The sequence below is a fragment of the Carcharhinus amblyrhynchos genome, chromosome 9, assembly GCF_965287045.1.
Source record: "Carcharhinus amblyrhynchos chromosome 9, sCarAmb.v2.hapA, whole genome shotgun sequence".
NCBI classification, from domain to species: Eukaryota; Metazoa; Chordata; class Chondrichthyes; order Carcharhiniformes; family Carcharhinidae; genus Carcharhinus; species Carcharhinus amblyrhynchos.
This window is the reverse complement of record NC_137332.1, coordinates 87,678,927-87,699,035: the sequence shown is the minus strand read 5'-3', so window position 1 is coordinate 87,699,035 and position 20,109 is coordinate 87,678,927. Positions and strand designations below refer to the sequence as shown.

The 20,109-nt window shown below is 46.5% G+C and overlaps 1 protein-coding gene across 4 annotated transcripts in view; it reads left to right on the top strand.

Annotated features, from left to right (window-relative positions):
• The window catches only part of tnr (tenascin R (restrictin, janusin)), a 281,530-nt gene that overhangs the window by 21,835 nt on the left and 239,586 nt on the right, over positions 1 to 20,109 (top strand). Inside the window, exon 1 of one of the 4 annotated variants that reach the window (XM_080196054.1) lies at positions 5,897 to 5,957. The exons of the other annotated variants lie outside the window; for them this stretch is intronic. The gene's annotated coding sequence lies outside the window, so the exon portion shown is untranslated. Of the gene's footprint in view, positions 1 to 5,896; positions 5,958 to 20,109 lie in introns of those variants that run through there. 4 annotated transcript variants of the gene reach the window in all.

Below are 20,109 nucleotides of genomic sequence, written 5' to 3'. Positions count from 1 at the left end.
CTGTTGCAGCAATGCTACCACTGTGGGGGATGCTGGTGTAGAGTGCCGAGACATCCCTTGTAACGAGGAGTGCTCCTCGTTCAACTGCTCTGTGTGCATAGTTTCTAAAGGAAGTCTGTACTGTCGCTGGGGATTCTTTGTACAATGGGTTTCAGGATGCCCTCGATGTAGCTGGAGAGGCTCTTGCATGGTCCCATTGCCTAATTCAATGGGATGGGTGGATGTGTTGGCCTTGTGTATCTTCAGGACGCAGTAGAGATCTGGGATGAGAGCACGAAAGGTGCTCTGAAGGTCCAGGTCAAAGGTTTTGATCAGTCTGAGTTGACAGGTGTGTTCTTTGGTTGGATCTGTGGCTAACTGTCTGTAGTGTTCTTCGTTGTTCTGTTCAATTGAAATTGTCCAGTGACGTCTCTGTCATTGGGATATTATCCGGTGATGTGTCTGTGACTGTAATATTTTCCAGTCAATATGTCTGCGATTGTCACATTGTCCAGCGATGTCTGTCTATTGATGTGTCTGTGATTCGGACACAGTCCAGTGAAGTGTCTGCCACACGGTATGTTTTAACTGAGTGGACAAAGAACAGTCTTGTTAGTACAACCAATATTTATTTAAGACACACAATTAATAATCACCCATCCAATCAACAATAAGTTACCTTACAGAAAATACTAAAGTTCAAGTCCAATACAAGACCTTGACTTTGCATGACTGGCAAGTACCCAAGCAGATATTAGCCTTTATCTGTGGTCTTGGTCATCATCTGCATAGTCTGGTCCTTTGGTCTGGTCTTCCTTGTCAGGTGTGCTGGCTCTCCTTGTGCTGATCATCACTGGTGATGGTCACTATTGTTGTAGCTCATTCGTGGGGTCAGAGAAAGAGACCGATTCTTGGTTGTGTAGCACCCTTAACACCCCGTTGGGTTTTGGCCATTGCCAATCAATCGATCAGGACTTGATCACCCTGATCAATTTAAAGTCCAATCAGGTGCTGCCAAACCAGTCTCTGGGTATGTCCTTAACGGCCATGTCTGTAGGTGCTGGGCGCACATAGAATGCACACCACCCTCCCGAAATAAGAGGTTACGGCACCCCTCTGTCTAGTAAACAACCCAGTTTGACCAGAAAGTCTGTTTTGTCCTGGAGATTATCCACATACCTGTGTATTCATTTGTCTGGGTTGCAGCCTGTTTATCTCTGCCTTTTTAGGCTGCAGCCTGTTGTTTTAGTTCTCGCCTAATGGTCCCAGAGTGCTTTACAAATCACCATTTTAGATGGCCTGCTTGGCCACAGGACATTGTCCAGTGATGTGTATGTTATTGGGAAATTGTCCAGTGATGTCACTGCATTTGGGACACTTGTCCATCGATCTGTCTGTGATTGGGATGTTGATACAGTAAGACATCTTACAATACCAGGTTAGAGTCCAACCAGTTTATTTGGTAGCAAATGCCACTAGCTTTCGGAGTGCTTGCTGCTCCTTTGTCAGGTGAGGAAGGAACAGCAAGGTCTCCGAAAGCTAGTGGCTTTTGCTACCAAATAAACCTGTTGGACTTTAACCTGATGATGTTGTAAGACGTCTTACTGTGTTTACCCCAGTCCAAAGCCAGCATCTTCACGTTGGGATGTTATCCAGTAATTTGTCTGTCAATGCTATATTTTCCAGTGATACCTCCTGTGATTACAGTGTTGTCCAGCGCCATGTCTGAGATTGGAACATTGTCCAGTAATGTACAAAGAACAAAGATGACAGTACTGGAACAGCCCTTCGGCCTTCCAAGCCTGCATTGACTATGCTGCCTGACTTAACTAAAACCCCCTACCTTTTCCAGTGTCCATATCTCTCTATTCCCATCCTATTCATGTATTTGTCAAGATGCCCCTTAAAAGTCACTACCGTATCTGCTTCCACTACCTCCCCTGGCAACGAGTTCCAGGCACCCGCTACTCTATTTTTTAAAAAAAAAACTGCCTCGTACATCTCCTTTAAACCTTGCCCCTTGCACCTTTAAACCTGTGCCTCCTAGTATTTGGCTCTTCCACCCTGGGAAAAATCTTCTGACTATCCACTCTATCCATGCCTCTCATAATCTTTGAAACTTCTATCAGGTTAAACAAAGAACAAAATCAGCCCGGGAAACAGGCCCTTTGGCCCAACAAGCCCGCGCCGCCATCTCAACACCACCAGTCCCCCTCTCCACCCATGACCCCTGTCTAATGTTTTATGGCCATCCAGATTGAGAGAAACTAATTTAGGGACAATTTATTCCTGCCAATCAGCCTAACAGCACATCTTTGGGGTGTGAGAGGAAATCGGAGCACCCGGAGAAAACCCATGCAAGCACGGGGAGAATGCGCAAACTCCCACAGACACCGGCCCAAATCCATGTCTGCACAGCAATCAGTGATAGTCACTGAGCTGTTGTCTTGCCCAGTATCTTGTCCAGTTTAGGCACACACTAACAACATGAAGCACTAGGCCAATCTCAAACAACCAAGTTCGACCCATCGCATGTATGCCCCTTGGACACAAGGCGGACCGACTTAAAACCTGTGAATGAAAAAGAAACATTATTATTGTACCATATCCATTTACCTTACCAGGGATGGCCCAATGCTAATGACCCTTATTTAAAACAATCTCCTATATCCACCCATCTCCAACCCACTCATGTGCCTGTCTAAGTTACTCTTAAATGACTCTAGCGTGTTTGCCTCCACCACCTTACTTGGTAGAGCATTCCATACCCCCACTACCCTCTTGTGTGAAAAACCTCCCTCTAATATCTGTGTTGTGCCTCTCACCCCTCACCTTAAGTCCATGGCCCCTTGTCCTATGTGTCTCTATCATAGGAAATAGCTTACCTCTGTTTACTCTATCTATACCCTTCATAATCTTATATATCTCTATTAGATCCCCCCTCTGTCACCGTCTTTCAAGGGAAAAGAGCCCCAATTTCATCAATCTTTCCTCGTACCCAAGTCCTTCCATACCAGGCAACATCCTGGTAAACCTCCTCTGCACTCTCTCTCCAGAGTCTCCATGTCCTTCCGGTAGTAAGGCGACCAGAACTGGACACAGTACTCTAAATGCGGCCTAACCAATGTTCTGTACAACTGCAACATTAGACTCCAGCTCTTATATTCTATACCCCTTCCTATAAGACTAACATACCATAGGCTTTCTTCACCACACTCTCCACTTGCACTGCCACCTTCAAAGACTTGTGCACTTGCACCCCCAGGTCTCACTGCGATTCTATACTTCTTTATCATATAACTCCCCCCTACGTTATTCTGGCCAAAATGCATCACCTCACGTTTATCCGGATTAAACTCCATTTGCCATGTATCTACCCAATCAACTAGCCTATCAAGATCCCATTGTATTGCCAGACACTGCTCCTCACTGCCCGCCAATCCAGCCATCTTGGTGTCATCAGCAAATTTGCTGATCACACCACCTACTCCCTCTTCCAAATCATTTATATAACTACAAAGAGAAGAGGTCCCAGTACTGAGCCCTGCGGCACACCACTAGTGACAGACCTCTAGCTAGAAAAGGACCCCTCCACTACTACTCTCTGACTTCTCTTTGCAAGCCAGTTCTCTACCCACCTAGATACCTGGCCACGTATCCCATGAGCTTTAATCTTCTCTACCAACCTACCATGAGGGACTTTGTCAAACGCCTTACTGAAATCCATATAGATGACATCAACGGCTAGTCCTTCATCGACTGTTATTGTCACCTCCTCAAAGAATTCTACCAGATTCGTAAGACAAGACTTCCCCGTCACAAAGCCATGCTGCGTATCCTTAGATCGCAACGCTCTAACTGCTTATACATCCTATCCCTAAGAATCCTCTCCATCAACTTGCCTACCACTGACGTTAAACTCACCGGCCTATAGTTACCCGGGCTATCCCTCCTACCCTTTTTAAACAACGGTACCACGTTCACTATCCTCCAGTCCTCTGGGACCTCACCTGTGTCCAAAGAAGAGACAAAGATTCGCGTCAGAGGCCCAGCAACCTCATCCCTCGCCTCCCTAAGCAGCCTAGGATAAATGCCATCGGGCCCCGGAGACTTATCGGTTTTAATGCTACCTAACCTCCGTTGTTCCAGTGAGAACAAACCAAGTTTCTCCAACCTCTCCTCCATAGCCAATGCCCTCTATACCAGGCAACATCCTGTTAAATCTTTTCTGTACCTTCTTCAAAGCCTCCACATCCTTCTGGTAGTGTGGCGACCAGAATTGAACAGTATATTCCAAGTGCAGCCTAACTAAGGTTCTATAAGGCTGCAACATGACTTGCCAATTTTTAAACTCTGCCTGGGCGATGATGGCAAGCATGCTATATGTCTTCTTGACTACCTTCTCCAACTGCATTGTCACTTTCAGTGACCTGTGTAGCTATACATCCAGATCCCTTTGCCTATCAATATTCTTAAGGGTTCTGCCATTTATTGTATATTTCCTTTCTATATTCGACCTTTCAAAATTCATTATCTCACGTTAGTCCGGACTAAACCCATCTACCATCTCTCCGCCCAAGTCTCCAACCAGTCTATATCCTGCTTTATCCTCTGATTGTCCTCATTGCTACCGGCAAATCCACTAACTTTTCAAACCAGTTACATTTTTCTCCAAATCATTTGTACATATTACAAACAGCAAAGGTCCCAGCACTGATCCTTGAGGAACACCCACTTGTCACAGCCCTCCATTCAGAAACATACTGCTACCCTCTGTCTTCTTTGACGAGCCAGTTTTGTATCCACCTTGCCAGCTCACCTCTGATCCCATGTGACTTCATCTTCTACACCAGTCTGCCATGAGGGACCTTGTCAAAGGCCTTACTGAAGTCCATGTAGACAACATCCACTGCCCTATCCTGATCAATCATCTTCGTCACTTTCTCGAAAAACTCAATCAAGTTCGGGAGACACAACCTCCCTTTCACAAAACTGCCTGTGATTGTGACATTTTCCACTGTCTCTATGATTGGGATGTTGTCCAGTGGTGTGTCTGTGATTGTGACATTTTCCGATGTGTCTGTGGTTGGGATATTGTCTAGTGATGATGCTCTGTTTGTGACCAGAACTCTCCACTCACCTGGCAAACCCCGAAAGCTAGTGGGTTTACTATCAAATAAACTTGTTGGACTTTAACCTGGTGTTGTGAGACTTCTTATTGGGACGTTGTTCAGTGATATGTCTGTGGTTGGGATATTGTCCAGTGATTGGCCCATGATTGGGAAATTGTCTAGTGATGTGTCAGTGATTGGAATGCTGTCCAGTAACGTGTGTGATTTGGGATACTGTGATTGCCTCTGAAATGTCCATTGATTTGCCTTTGATTGAAATATTGTCCATTGTGTATCTGATCAGATGTTGTCCAGTGATGCCTCTGCAATTGGGATGTTGTCCAGTGATGTCCATCCTGTTTGGGATATTGTCTGTGATTGGTACGTTGCCCAGTGATGTTTCTGTGATTGGAGAATTGTCCAGTGATGTCTATTTGGATGGGACAGTTTCCTGCGATATCTGTCTGATTTGGGAAACTGTTCGGTGATGTCTCTGTGATTGGGACATTATCCAGTGATGTGTCTGTAATTTGGAATATTGTCCAGTGATACCATCAATTTTAAGTTGATTGCTGACCATATATTCATGCAATAAGTGCAGGGTTTGCTGGCAATGCTGCAGGTAGTTAATTTGAGGCAGTGTGAGACTGCAGTTCCAGAGCTCTGTGTTAACACAATGAGTGGAATGTCACAGACGGCCTGGAAACAAGGATGTTTAATTTCTTGATGTAACCAGCTGTCTCTAGTTTTCCTGTCGATTAGGAACAGACTGATTGATTTGTAGTGGACTAAAAAAAGAGGTGGAAACCAAGGTGGTCTCTGAGCAGCCAGAACCCTAGATCTTCGCTGTTTCAGCTTCTGAATAAGGTAAGCTTTCAGATATCCGTTTACTCAGCCTCCTGAGCTCCTGCCTGTTAGCTGTGACTGCCTGATATCACCAGGCCATTTCTTTCTATCCTGCTGCATTCTGCACAAGCTTCGGATGCCTAGCAGTGTTATTCTGTATAGATGCCTCGGTTATAATCAATTTTTATCTAATCTGTCACGAGGCAGCTTGCTGTGTTTGTTTTAGCTTTATTACCACTCATTCCATGTTCTTCTGTACCCCTTGAATTTTCTCTCCTCTAATCTTCTGTCTCTCTCCCTTCCTCAGTCTCTCTCCCTCTGCAATCCTCCTCTATTCATCTCCCTTTCCCTCCTACTCCCCTCCCTCTCTCCTCCATATCTCCCCATCTCTTCTTCCTCGTTATACCTCTGCCATTGCCCTGGACTCTGTTGTAAATGCAGAGGGTAAGGTAATAAACTAATCAGAACTGAAGTCACAGTGATTATGAGGAAAATTAATGATCAGTGATGCTGCTCTGGATCAGAATAAAGAGAGATGGACTGAAAAGGCAGGGGAGCTCAAAGTTGAAGGTTAACTCAATCTATGTTCTCAGTTACTAAGAGAGATCTCATTTGAGTTCACAGCACCATGACCTCAGCATGGGTACAGGAAGGAGGCAGGATCCAAATCCAGCCCACAACCTTGACATGTTGTGGCCAATCATCTGATCCACACCAGCTGTCCAACCATCTCAACCATTCAGCCAGCCAACCACTGCATCCTCATCCCCCTCAAGTTGCAGTGTAAACTTGCAATTTTACAGGCACCTAATAGTTTGAGGCTACACACAATGATGGTAGAGGAGTTTAGGGTGCATCAGATCAGCTAGGATCTTGCTGAATAGCAGAACAGGCTTGATGGGCTGAGAGAGATAAGATTTTACCTGTTAAAAACCTGTTTAAATAAGTTTAAAGCACTTTGTTCTTTGTAGAACTGTTTAAAGCATTTATTTTATTGTATTTACTGCTTTAAGAATTCTGAGGGAGTGGTTAGAAGGAGTTGTGGGCCAGCCAGCTTTAAATCAGCGCCAGGTTTAAAAGGAGGCCTGGTGTAGACAGTGGGCAGCGTCTGAGCGGGCAGTGGAGTGAGAGGGAAGTAGAGTGAGCAATTAGGGCTTAATATCAAAAGGGCTGGAGAGAAAAAGGGCCAGGTGAGTTCGTGTGGAAATTTTCAAAATTACTGCAGCGAATAATGGAGGGGCATGTGATGTGTGGTTTCTGTATGATGTGGGAACTGGTGGACCCCAGGGTCCTTCCCAGTGACCATGTCTGCAGTAAGTGCAGGTTGCTGGAGGAGCTCCAGCTCAAGGTAGATGAGCTGGCCTCTGAGCTACGGACGCTGAGGCTCATCAGGGGGAGAGATGGTGCCATTGTCAATGGGGTGCAAGTAACACCCCCCCCGGACTGGCTAACTCTAAGGGTCAGGAACAAGAGGGGGCTGCTGAGAGGAGGAAGGAGGGTGGGGAGAGGAGGCCTCAGCCACTCAAGCTGCATAACAGGTTTGAGGTTCTTGCTTCCAGTCTGGACGAGAACTAGGGAGGTGAGGTTGGTGAGCAAACTGCACACGGTACAGTGATGCAGCAGGCCATAGGCAAAGAGAAGAGGAAAAGGAACGTAGTAGTGATTGGGGATTGTGGGGTTAAGGGTATTGACACTGTCCTTTGTCACAATGACAAAGTGCACAGAAGGGTGTGTTGTCTGCCTGGTGCTCGGGTCCGGGATGTCGCATCTGGGCTGCAGAGGAACCTGGAGTGGGAAGGTGAGAATCCGGTCGTAGTTGTTCATGTGGGTGCCGACGACGTAGGCAAAATGCAGACTGAGGATCTGGGGAGGGAGTATGAAAAGCTGGGAATGGAATTAAAAAGTAGAACCGACAAGGTGGTTATCTCTGGGCTACTGCCTGAACCGAGTGCAGACGGGCGTAGGATTGATAGGATTAAGGAAGTGAATGGGTGGCTCAGGGATTGGTGTGGGAGGAATGGGTTTGAATTTATGGGGCATTGGCATCAGTATTGGGGTAGGTGGGACCTGTTCGGGTGGGATGGGGTTGGTCTGAACCGTGCTGGGACCAGAGTGCTGGCGAATCGTGTGAAGAGGACTGTAGACAGGGCTTTAAACTAATTAGTGGGGGGGAGGGTGTGAGGGTAGGTGACTTTACGGGGTCTAAAGTTAAGGAGATGGTACAGGTAAGGATAGAGGCCGAGGATGTCCCAATAATAGAGGGAGTAGGGGGCGTGAGTATGGTTGGTGGCGTTCCAGCAAATAAGGTCCAGGTGAAGGCTGGGATGAAGGTGCTTTATCTGAATGCGCGAAGCATTAGGAATAAAGTGGATGAGCTGGTGGTGCAGATCGACACAAATGGGTATGATCTGGTGGCCATTAGAGACGTGGCTGCAAGGTGACAGGGACTGGGAGCTGAATGTCCAGGGGTATCAAGTGTTTAGGAAGGATAGGTGGGAGGGAAAAGGGGGGGGTGTAGCTCTGCTGATTAAGGATAGCATCAGGGTGGTAGCAAGGGATGATATTGGAGCCAAGGAGCAGAAGGTGGAATTGTTGTGGGTAGAGATTAGGAACAGCAAAGGGAGGAAGACGCTGGTGGGTGTCGTCTATAGGCCCCCCAATAACGATCTGGAGGTGGGGTGGGCTGTTAATGCACAAATAAGTGCGGCGTGCAGGAATGGGACGGCCGTAGTTATGGGGGATTTCAATCTGCATATTGATTGGTCGACCCATGTTGGACGTGGTGGGCTCGAGGAGGAGTTCTTGGAATGCTGCCGGGATAGTTTCCTCGAACAGTATGTGTTGGAGCCGACGAGGGAGTGAGCTATCTTGGATCTGGTGCTATGTAATGAGGCGGGTAGAATTAGGGAACTTGCGGTGAAGGATCCTCTTGGGGAGAGTGATCATTGTATGGTGGAGTTTCTGGTGCAGATGGAGGAGGAGAAAGTGGGTTCCCGGACACGCGTCCTTTGTTTGAACTGAGGGGAGTACGGTAGGATGAGAAGAATTGGCAAATGTGGACTGGGGGAGCGCGTTGGAAGGTAGGTCTGCTGAGGAGCAGTGGAGGATCTTTAAGGAGATCTTTCTTGGTGCTCAGCGGAAATTTATTCCAATGGTCAAAAAGGACCGTAGGAGGAGAAGTAATAAGCCGTGGATAACGAAGGAGGTGAAGGAAAGTGTTAAATTAAAAGCGGAGGCGTTTAGAGTAGCTAAGAGTAGTGGGCGAGAAGAGGATTAGGAGAGGTTTAAATGTCAACAAAGATTGACAAAGAAGTTGATAAAGAAGGGTAGGAGAAACTATGAAGCTGGGCTAGCGCTTAATATAAAAAAGGATAGCAAGAGTTTTTATAAATATATAAAAAGGAAGAGGCTGGCTAGGGTGAACGTTGGACCCTTAGAGGATGAGAAGGGGGACTTAGTGGTAGGGGATGGGCAAATGGCTGAGGTCTTGAATAACTTTTTTGTTTCAGTCTTCACGGAGGAGGACGTGAATAATTTGCCGGGTGTTAGAGATGGAAAGGTGGTAGGACTGGAGGGTCTCGATGACATTACTGTTACTAGAGAGGTGGTGCTCGACAGACTGGAGGGGCTGATTGTGGACAAGTCCCCAGGACCGGATTGAATGCATCCAAGGGTCCTGAAAGAAATGGCGGATTATTTCCAGACGTCGCTGGATTCCGGGGAAGTGCCGGAAGATTGGAAAACGGCTAATGTTACGCCGTTGTTTAAGAAGGGTGCCAGGCAAAAGGCGGGGAATTATAGGCCTGTTAGTTTAACGTCTGTTGTAGGTAAAATGTTAGAATCCATCATCAAGGAGGAAATAGCGAGGCATCTTGAGGGGAACTGCTTGATAGAGCAGACGCAGCATGGTTTCGTTAAAGGGAAGTCGTGTCTGACAAATTTACTGGAGTTCTATGAGGATGTGTCTAGGGCGGTGGATAGAGGAGAGCCGGTGGATGTGGTCTTTCTGGATTTTCAGTAGGCGTTTGACAAGGTACCTCACAAGAGGTTATTACAGAAGGTCAGGGGGCATGGAGTTGGGGGTAGGGTGTTAGCGTGGATAGAGGATTGGTTGTCAAATAGGAGGCAGAGAGTGGGGGTCAATGGGTGCTATTTGGATTGGCGGATGGTGACTAGTGGAGTGCCCCAGGGGTCGGTGCTGGGGCCTCAGCTATTTACCATTTGTATAGATGATCTGGAGGAGGGAACCGAGTGTAGGGTGTCGAAATTTGCTGATGACACCAAGATTGGGGGAAAGGCAAATTGCGTGGAGGGTGTGGAGAGTCTACAGAAGGATCTAGATAGGCTGGGCGAATGGGCCAGGAAATGGCAAATGGAATTTAATGTTGGCAAGTGCGAGGTGGTCCACTTTGGTAGGAATAATGGTAGGAAGGATTATTACTGACGTGGAGAAAAACTGCAGCAGGCGACGGTGCAGAGGGACCTCGGGGTCCTTGTGCATGAGTCGCAAAAACCCAGCTTGCAGGTGCAGCAGGTGGTCAGGAAGGCGAATGGGATGCTGGCCTTCATTGCGAGGGGGATTGAATATAAAAGTAGGGAGGTCTTGCTGTGGCTGTATAGGGCATTGGTGAGGCTGCAGCTGGAGTACTGTGTGCAGTTTTGGGTGCCGTACTTACGCAAGGATATTTTAGCCTTGGAGGGAGTGCAGAGGAGGTTTACTAGGCTGATGCCAGAGTTGAGGGGGTTGAGCTATGAGGAGAGGCTGAATAGATTAGGCTTGTACTTGTTAGAGTTTAGAAGAATGAGGGGAGATCTCATTGAGACGTATAAGATGATGAATGGGATGGATAGGATAGAGGTGGAGAGACTCTTCCCGCTCAGAGGATAGTAGGACTAGGGGGCACAGCCTCAAGATAAAGGGGGGGTGGTTTAGAACGGAGTTGAGGAGGAACTTCTTCACTCAAAGGGTGGTGAATCTCTGGAATTCTCTGCCCGTTGAAGTGGTGGAGGCTGCCTCGCTAAATATTTTTTAAGACGCGGGTTGATGGGTTTTTGATGAGAGAGGGGATTAAGGGTTATGGGGAGAGGGCAGGAATGTGGAACTGAGCCACGACAGATCAGCCATGATCTTATTGAATGGCGGGGCAGGCTCGAAGGGCTAGATGGCCTACTCCTGCTCCTATTTCTTATGTTCTTATGTTCTGTTTCAATTTCCTGTGTTTGGGGACCTCCTTTTTTTAAATTCTATTTTTGTGGGATGTGGACATTGCTGGTTGGGTCAGCATTTATTGCCTATCACTAACTGCCCTCCAATTCAGAGGGCATTTGCGAATCAACCACATTGTTGTGGCTCTGGAATAACATGCTGACCAGTCTGGGTCAGGACGGCAGATTTCCTTTCCTAAAGGAAATGAGTGAGCCAGACAGGTTTTTACAACAATCCACAACGGTTTCATTGTCATCTTTAGACTTTTAATTCCAGACATTTTATTCAAATTTCATCATTTTGTTTTTACCTGTGTGGCTACAACGAACACATCTTTGGCCATCAAGTGCTGGAGTGGGAATTGAGCATGGACAGGAGGGATACTGGCCAGTATGTCACTAGACCTGGTCACTGAGGGTAGGAATAGTAGAAACCCTCCTGCATTAAGGGAGTGAAGACAGAGGTCTGCTCCAGCCCTGATTCAAACTGAGAAAGAAATCACTCCATCCAGTCTGCTTCATATTGGTACTGGAGCCAAAAGTCATCGACACAGATTTGTTAAAAGGGAAATGTGTTCTGGAAAATGTGATTTGCGTTCTTTGAAATAACAGAGATGGTTGATGAGATGAATATTGCAGACTTTTGCACGGCTTTTGACATTTTAAGCTTGCTAACTGAATTAAAGTGCATCGGCATACAGGCTGGATTCTGTGTGTGGATTTGGAGCAAAGAGTGAAGAGTTGAGAATGTAACAGAGAGAATAGATAGAGGGGAATAAAGAACAAAGAACAACACAGCACAGGAAACAGGCCCTTTGGCCCAGCAAGCCTGCACTGCCATTTTAACATTGAGTTCCCCCTTCCACCCATGACCCTTATCTATGCTTATGGCATTCCACATTGAGGGAAGACTAATTTAGGGACAATTTGTTACACCAATCAGCCTAACAGCACATCTTTGGGGTGTGGGAGGAAACCAGAGCACCCGGAGAAAACCCATGCAAGCACGGGGAGAATGCGCAAACTCCCGCAGACACTGGCCCAAATCCATGTATCTGCACAGCAAACAGTGATAGTCACTGAGCTGTCGTGTTGTCCAGCATCTGATCCAGTTTAAGCGCACACTAACGACGTGAAGTACTAGGCTATTCTCAAAACAACCAAGAGCAGCCCTCGAACGACCCATCGCGTGGACGCCCCTTGTTGGACGACAAGGCAGACCGAAGCACCTGTGGATTAAAAGAGAAAAACATCAGTATCATCCACATCCTTATACTCTCATTCAAGGGAATCCCCAGGTGAAACAAGTGAGCCAGAAAATATGTTGGAAGGTCCATAGGAATCAATTGATTCCCAAGGATGTCCCAAAGCTCCTGAACCTTTATTTAAAACAGTCTCCTATATCCCTCCATCTCCATCCCACTCATGTGCCTGTCTAAGTAACTCTTAAACAACTCCAGTGTGCCTGCCTCCACCACCCTGCTTGGCAGAGCATTCCATACCCCCACTACCCTCTGTGTGGAAAAACCTCCCTCTAACATCCAAATTATACCTCGCCCCCCTAAGCCTGTGGCCCCTCGTAATGTGCGTTTCCAATCTAAGAAATGTTGCAGTTGTACAGAACATTGGTTAGGCCGCATTTAGAGTACTGTGTCCAGTTCTGGTCGTCTTACTACCGGAAGGACATGGAGACTCTGGAGAGAGTGCAGAGGAGGTTTGCCAGGATGTTGCCTGGTATGAAAGGACTGGGGTATGAGGAAAGATTGAAGAAATTGGGGCTCTTTTCCCTTGAAAGACGGCAACTGAGGGGGGATCTAATAGAGGTATATAAGATTATGAAGGGTATAGATAGAGTAAACAGAGGTAAGCTATTTCCTATAATAGAGACACAGAGGACAAGGGGCCACAGGCTTAAGGTGAGGGGTGAGAGGTATAACACAGATATTAGAGAGAGGTTTTTCACACAGAGGGTAGTGGGGGTATGGAATGCTCTGCCAAGTAAGGTGGTGGAGGCAAACACACCTAGAGTTGTTTAAGAGTAACTTAGGCACATCAGTGGGTTGGAGATGGGTGGATATAGGAGATTGTTTTAAATAAGGGTCATTAGCATTGGGCCGTCCTGGTAAGGTAAATGGATATGGTACAATAATTTTTTTCTCTTTTCATTCACAGGTCGGTCTGCCTTGTGTCCAATGAGGGGCATACACGCAATGAGTCGTACTTGGGCTGCTCTTGGTTGTTCGAGAGTAGCCTAGTGCTTCATGTCGTTAGTGTGTGCTTAAACTGGACAAGATACTGGGCAAGACGACAGCTCAGTGACTATCGCTGATTGCTGTGCAGACACATGGATTTGGGCCAGTGTCTGTGGGAGTTTGCGCATTCTCCCCGTGCTTGCGTGGGTTTTCTCCGGTTTCCTCCCACACCCCAAAGATGTGCTATTAGGCTGATTGGCAGTAATAAATTGTCCCTTTAATTAGTTTCCCTCAATGTGGATGGCCATAAAACATTAGATAAGGGTTGTGGGCGGAGGGGGGGGACTGGTGTTAAGATGGTGGTGTGGGCTCGTTGGGCCGAAGGGCCTGTTTCCTGGGCTGTTCTTGTCCTTTGTAGGAAAAAGCTTACCACTGTTTACTCTATCTATACCCTTCATAATCTTATATACCTCTATTAGATCTCCCCTCAGTCGCCGTCTTTCAAGGGAAAACAGCCTCAATTTGCCCAATCTTTCCTCATACTCCAGTCCTTCCATGCCAGGCAACATCCTGGTAAACCTCCTCTGCACTCTCTCCAGGGTCTCCACGTCTTTCCAGTAGTAAGGCGACCAGAACTGGACACAGTACTCCAAATGCTGCCTAACCAACGTTCTATACAACTGCAACATTAGACTCCAGCTCTTATACTCCATACCCCTTCCTATAAAGGCTAACATACATAAGATTTCTTCACAATCTTCTCCACTTTTACTGCCACCTTCAAAGACTTGTGCACTTGCACCCCCAGGTCCTTCTGTGTTTCTATACTCTTAATAGGTCTACTCTTTATCATATAACTCCTCCCTACATTGTTTCTCTCAAAATGCATCACCTCACATTTATCAGGATTAAATTCCATTTGCCATTTATCTGCCCAATATACCAGCCTATCAATATCCCGTTGTATTGCCTGACACTGCTCCTCACTGCCTGCCAATCCAGCCATCTTGGTGTAATCTGTAAATTTGCTGATCACACCACTTACTCCCTCTTCCAAATCATTTATGTATATTACAAATAGAAGAGGTCCCAGTACTGAGCCCTGCGGGACACCACTAGTGACAGACCTCCAGCTAGAAAAGGACCCTTCCACTACTACTCTCTGTCTCCTCTTACCAAGCCAGTTATCAATCCATTTAGATACGTGGCCTTGTATTCCATGAGCCTTAACCTTTTCAACCAACCTACAATGAGGGACTTTGTCAAACGTCTTACTGAAATCCATATAGGCGACATCAACGGCTTGTCCTTCGTTGACCGTTTTTGTCACCTCCTCAAAAAATCCTACCAGATTCGTAAAGCAAGACTTCCCCTTAACAAAGCCATGCTGTGTATCCCTAATCAGATCGCAATGCTCTAAATGCTCATACGTCCTATCCCTGAGAATCCTCTCCATCAACTTGCCTACCACTGACGTCAAACTCATCGGCCTATAGTTACCAGGGTTATCCCTCCTACCCTTTTTAAACAACGGTACCATGTTCGCAATCCTCCAGTCCTCTGGGACCTCACCTGTGTCCAAAGATTTGCGTCAGAGGCCCAACAATTTCATCTCTTGCCTCCCTAAGCAGCCTAGGATAAATGCCATCAGGCCCTGGAGATTTATCAGTTTTAATGCTACCTAAAAGCCCTAACACTTCCTCCCTCGTAATGGATAGTTCCTTCAACTGGTCTACAGCTCCCTCCAAGACAGTACCGGACATCAATCCCCTCTCCTTCGTGAATACCAACGCAAAGTATTCATTCAGGATCTCCCCCATTCCCTCGGACTCTAAGCACAGTTCCCCTCCTCTGTCCCTGAGAGGACCGATTTTTTTTTTTCTCTAATCACCCTTTTGTTTTTGACATAGGAGTAAAACGCCTTTGGATTTTCCTTAATCCTATCAGCCAAAGCCATTTCATGCCCCCTTTTTGCCCTTCTAACTCCCCATTTGAGCTCCCTCCTACTCTTTCTGTATTCCTCCAATGCTTAATATCCCTAGTAATCCACGGCTCTCTAATCTCTACCTTTTCATCCTTCCTCTTAACTGGCGCGTGTCTTTCCTGCAACCATTTCAGTTTTCCCTTGAAAGACTCCCACATACCGAATGTGGATTTGTCCTCAAGTAGCCTTTCCCAGTCTGTATCCCTAAGCTCCTGCCTAATCCGGCTGTAGCTAGCCTTCCCCCAATTCAGCACCCTCCCCTTAGGACAGCACTCATCCTTCTCCATTAATATCCTAAAGTAGACAGAGTTGTGGTCACGTTAGCCACATGTTCACCTACTGCAACCTCAACCACCTGACCCGGCTCATTATCCAGAACTAAATCCAGTATAGCCCCCTCTCTAGTCCGGCTATCTACATACTGCTCCAAGGACCCTTCCACTACACATCTTATGAATTCCTCCCCATCCGAACCCCCAGCTCTAGGCACCTTCCAATCCACCCCAGGGAGATTAAAATCTCCCACTACAACAACCCTATTCTTCCTACACTTATCCAAAATATCTCTACATATACCTTCTTCCACTGCCTGCGGGCTGTTGGGTGGTCTGTAGTACACTCCTAGCATAGTAATGGCCCCCTTCCTATTCCTCAACTCCACCCACAGCGACTCAATTCCTAACTCCTCTATATTATCCTCCCTCTGCACCGCTGTAACGTGCTCCCTAACTAACAACGCCGCTCCCCCTCCTCTTTTCGACCCTCCTCTGTCATGCCTAAAACACTTATACCCAGGAATATTTAGCTGCCAGTGCTGCCCTTCCTTTTAACCACATCTCTGTCACTGCCACCACATCTAAGTTCCTCGTGAACATTAAAGCCTTAAGTTCATCCATTTTACCTGTCACACTCCTCGCATTAAAACAGATGCACTCCAGGCCCACTCGGATCCTCCTCCTCCCGGGGGATTTTCATATCATCCAAACTTACCCTGTCACCTAACTCGTTCCCAATCCCAGTGCCTACTGAGCTATCGTTCTCCTACCCCCCATATTAATTTAAACCCTGCCAAAACACTCCAGCTAAGATATTCGTGCTCTTCCCATTTAAATGTTCCCCATCCCTCCTGTACAGGTGCCTTTCCCTCACAAAGACTTCCCAATGGTCTATAAATGTAAAACCCTCTGTCCTGCACCAATCCTTCAGCCATGCATTCAGCTGCAGGATCTCATTATTCCTAGCCCCCTATTACTGGGCACAGGCAGCAGCCCAGAGATTGCCACCCTGGAGGCCCTGCACTTCAGGCTGGCCCCCAACTCCCTGAACTACCTACGTATATCCCCCCCCCCCCCCCCCCAGCTCTTCCTTCCTACATCCTTCCCTCCTATGTGTACAATTACATCAGCCTGGGTCCCTTCGCCCTTCAAAATTCCCTCTACCCTCTCCGAAACGTCCTGTACCCCTGCTCCAGGGAGGCAGACTACCATCCTGGAGTCCTGCTTTTGCCCACAGAACCGCCTATCAATTCCTCTAACCCTCCTATCCCCCACCACTATCTCACATCTGGAGATGTGTTTAGTTTTCTATGATCACACCCATGATTCTCTGAAATCCTTGCTCTATTAAATAATTATCCACCTTCACTTTGAATATTTGTTATGATCCAATCTCCACCACTCTTTGGGGCAGGGAATTCCAGAGATTCACCACGTTTTGCGAGAAGAAATTTCGACGCACCTGTTTTAAATGAATGGCCCTTTATCTTGAAGCGATTTCCTCTTGTTCAAGACTCTCCCACTGGAGAAATTCTTTCACCAGCTACCCTGTCAAGCCCCCTCAGAAACTTATATAATTGAATAAGGTCACCCTTCACTCTTCTCACAGGTGGCATGGTGGCACAGTGGTTAGCACTGCTGCCTCAGCACCAGGTTCAATTCCCAGCTTGGGTCATTATCTGTGTGGAGTTTGCACATTCTCCCCATGTCTGTGTGGGTTTCCTTTGGGCGCTCCAGTTTCCTCCCACACTCTAAAGATGTGTGAGTCAGGTTGATTGGCCATGCTAAATTGCCAATTAGTGTTAGGGGGCATAGCAGGGTAAATATGTGAGGTTACTGGGATAGGGGCTGGGTGAGATTGTGGTCAGTGCACACTCGATGGGTCGAATGGCCTCCTTCTGCACTGCAGGGATTATATGATTCCAAACTGCAAGAATACAGACTGAGACTACTTAGTCTCTCTTAATTGGGCAACACTCTCAATCCAAGAATTAGCCTGATGAATTTCTTTTGAACTTTCTCCAATATCTTTTGTAAGGTAAGACCATTTGATAGGGTGCTACATAAGAGAGTTGTGCATCAAGTAAAGGCCTATGGAATTGGAAGAAGTGTGTTAGCATGGATTGAAAACTGGCTGTCAGATAGAAAACAGAGTTGGAATAAATGGGTCCTTTTCAGAATACAAGGATTTAATGAGTAGAGTGCTAATGGGATCAGTTCTTTGCCCACAATTGTACATGATTTTCATTAATGACCGAGAGGAAAGAACAGAATGTGATGTTTCCAATTTGCCAATGATACAAAGATAGAAGGGCAGAATGTGATGAGAATATTGTGATTCCGCAACAGGATAAAGATAAATCGGATGACTGGGCGAAAACCTGGCGAACGGAGTTTAATGTGAGGAAGTGTGAGGTCATGCGCTTTGGTAGATTATTAGTGAAATGAGTGAATTATGGAGGCAATTTTGTGTTCTAGTGCATGGATCTAGATTCACCATCCTTTGCAGGAAGAAAACTAGCAAACAGCTCCAAAAAGTAGTTAAGAATGCAAACTGCATTTTGGCCTTTACTGCAAAGAGTTTGGAGTTTAAAAATAGGGAGGTTTTGTTGCAATTGTACAGGATTTAATGAGCCCTCATGTGGAATACTGCATACAGTTTTGGTCATCTTACCTTGGAAAGGGTATTGGAGGAAGTCCAAAGAAATTCACCAGGCTAATTTCTGGGATAAGAGTGTTGCCCCATCAAGAGAGACTAAGTAGTCTTAGTCTGTTTTCCTTGGAGTTTAGAAGACTAATTTTCTTTGCTCTTTGAGGAATAGAGGGCAAAGAGCAAAGAAAATTACAGCACAGGAACAGGCTCTCCGGCCCTCCAATCCTGCGCCGAACATGCTGCCAGACTGAACTAAAACCCCCTACCCTTTCGGGGACATTTCCCTCTGTTCCCATGCTATTCATGAATTTGTCAAGATGCCCCTTTAAAGTCACTATCATATCTGCTTCCACTACCTTCTCGGGCAACGGGTTCCAGGCACCCACCATCCTCTGCATAAAAAAATCTGCCTTGGCGTATGGAGAAATGGCACAGAAAAGGAGTTGAGGCCGGCAGATAGTAGCCATGATTGTATTGAATGACAGACTCAAAAGTCTGGTGGCCTGCTTCTATTTCTTGTGTGTTCTTGTGTTTTAGTTGGAGAGGTTGTGCGTGAAGTTCTGTAGGAACATCCACAGCCTTCCACCAGTCATGTTGCAGGTACTGGGATAAACGTGTGTCAGGGCATGAAGACAGGTACTTAGCATGGACAAGGTGAACTTTTCATTCCAGTTTGTCTCAGTGAATGTGCTTTTGGATAAAGATGTTATGGTGAGGTTAGTTGCAGGATCTTGTTCAATGGGAAAATCTTCCAGTGGCTGTGTAAAGTGGGGAATGATGCAGAGGTCTCTTCTGGGAGGCACAGTGGCACAATAGTTAGCATTGCTGCCTCACAGCACCAGGATCCTGGTTCAATTCTGGCCTTGGGTCACTGTCTGTGTAGAGTTTGCACGTTCTTCCTGTGTCTGCATATGTTTCCTATAGTCCAAAGATGTGCGGGTTAGGAGAATTGATCATGCTAAGTTACACCTTTAGTCTCAGGGGATTAGCAGGGTAAATACGTGGAGTTCGGGGGATAGGGCCTGGGTGGGATTATTGTTGGTGCAGGCTTGATGGAACGAATGCTCTCCTTCTGTAGTGTAGGGATTCTATGTGGCCAAACCACAGAGGAATATGTCTTTTGTCTCCAAGCACATGTTGATTTATTCAGAGTTGAGGGTTTTGGAATCAGACTGTCAAATCTCATCATGGCTGCTGTCAGGATTGTAGGAATTTAGCACTGTTAGTCACACAATGATGGGATGCTCATATCTGTGCTTCCTGGGTTTGTCTCACTCCCTGGGAAAGAGAGAGGGCTAAATGCATTGACAAACTCCCTGAAAGGGTTAGCAGTGGGGTGTGATTGGACTGGAGGGGGTGCAGAGGAGATTCACCAGGATGTTGCTTGGGATGGAACATTAAAGTTCTGAAGAGACATTAGATAGGCTTTCGTTGGAGCAGAGAAGATTAAGGTGCGACCTGACTGAAATGTACAAGATTGAACAAGACACGGACAGAGCGGATGAGGAGCAATTGTTTCCCTTAGTTGAATGGTCAGTCATGAGGGGATATAAGTTCTAAGTGAGGGACAAGGGGTTTAGGGTGGATGTGAGGAAAAACTTTCTTACCTTTGGACAGAGTGGTAAAGAAGGCATTCAGCATGCTTGGTTTCATTGGTCAGCACAGTAAGAAGCCTTACAACACCAGGTTAAAGTCCAACAGGTTTATTTGTTAGCAAAAGCCACTAGCTTTCAGAGTGCTGCCCCTTCAACACCTCCCAACGCTGGCATCTCCACTTCATTGGTCAGAATATTGAATACAGGAGTTGGGACATCTTGTTGAAGTTGTACAAGACATTGGTAAGGCCACACTTTGAATAGTGTGT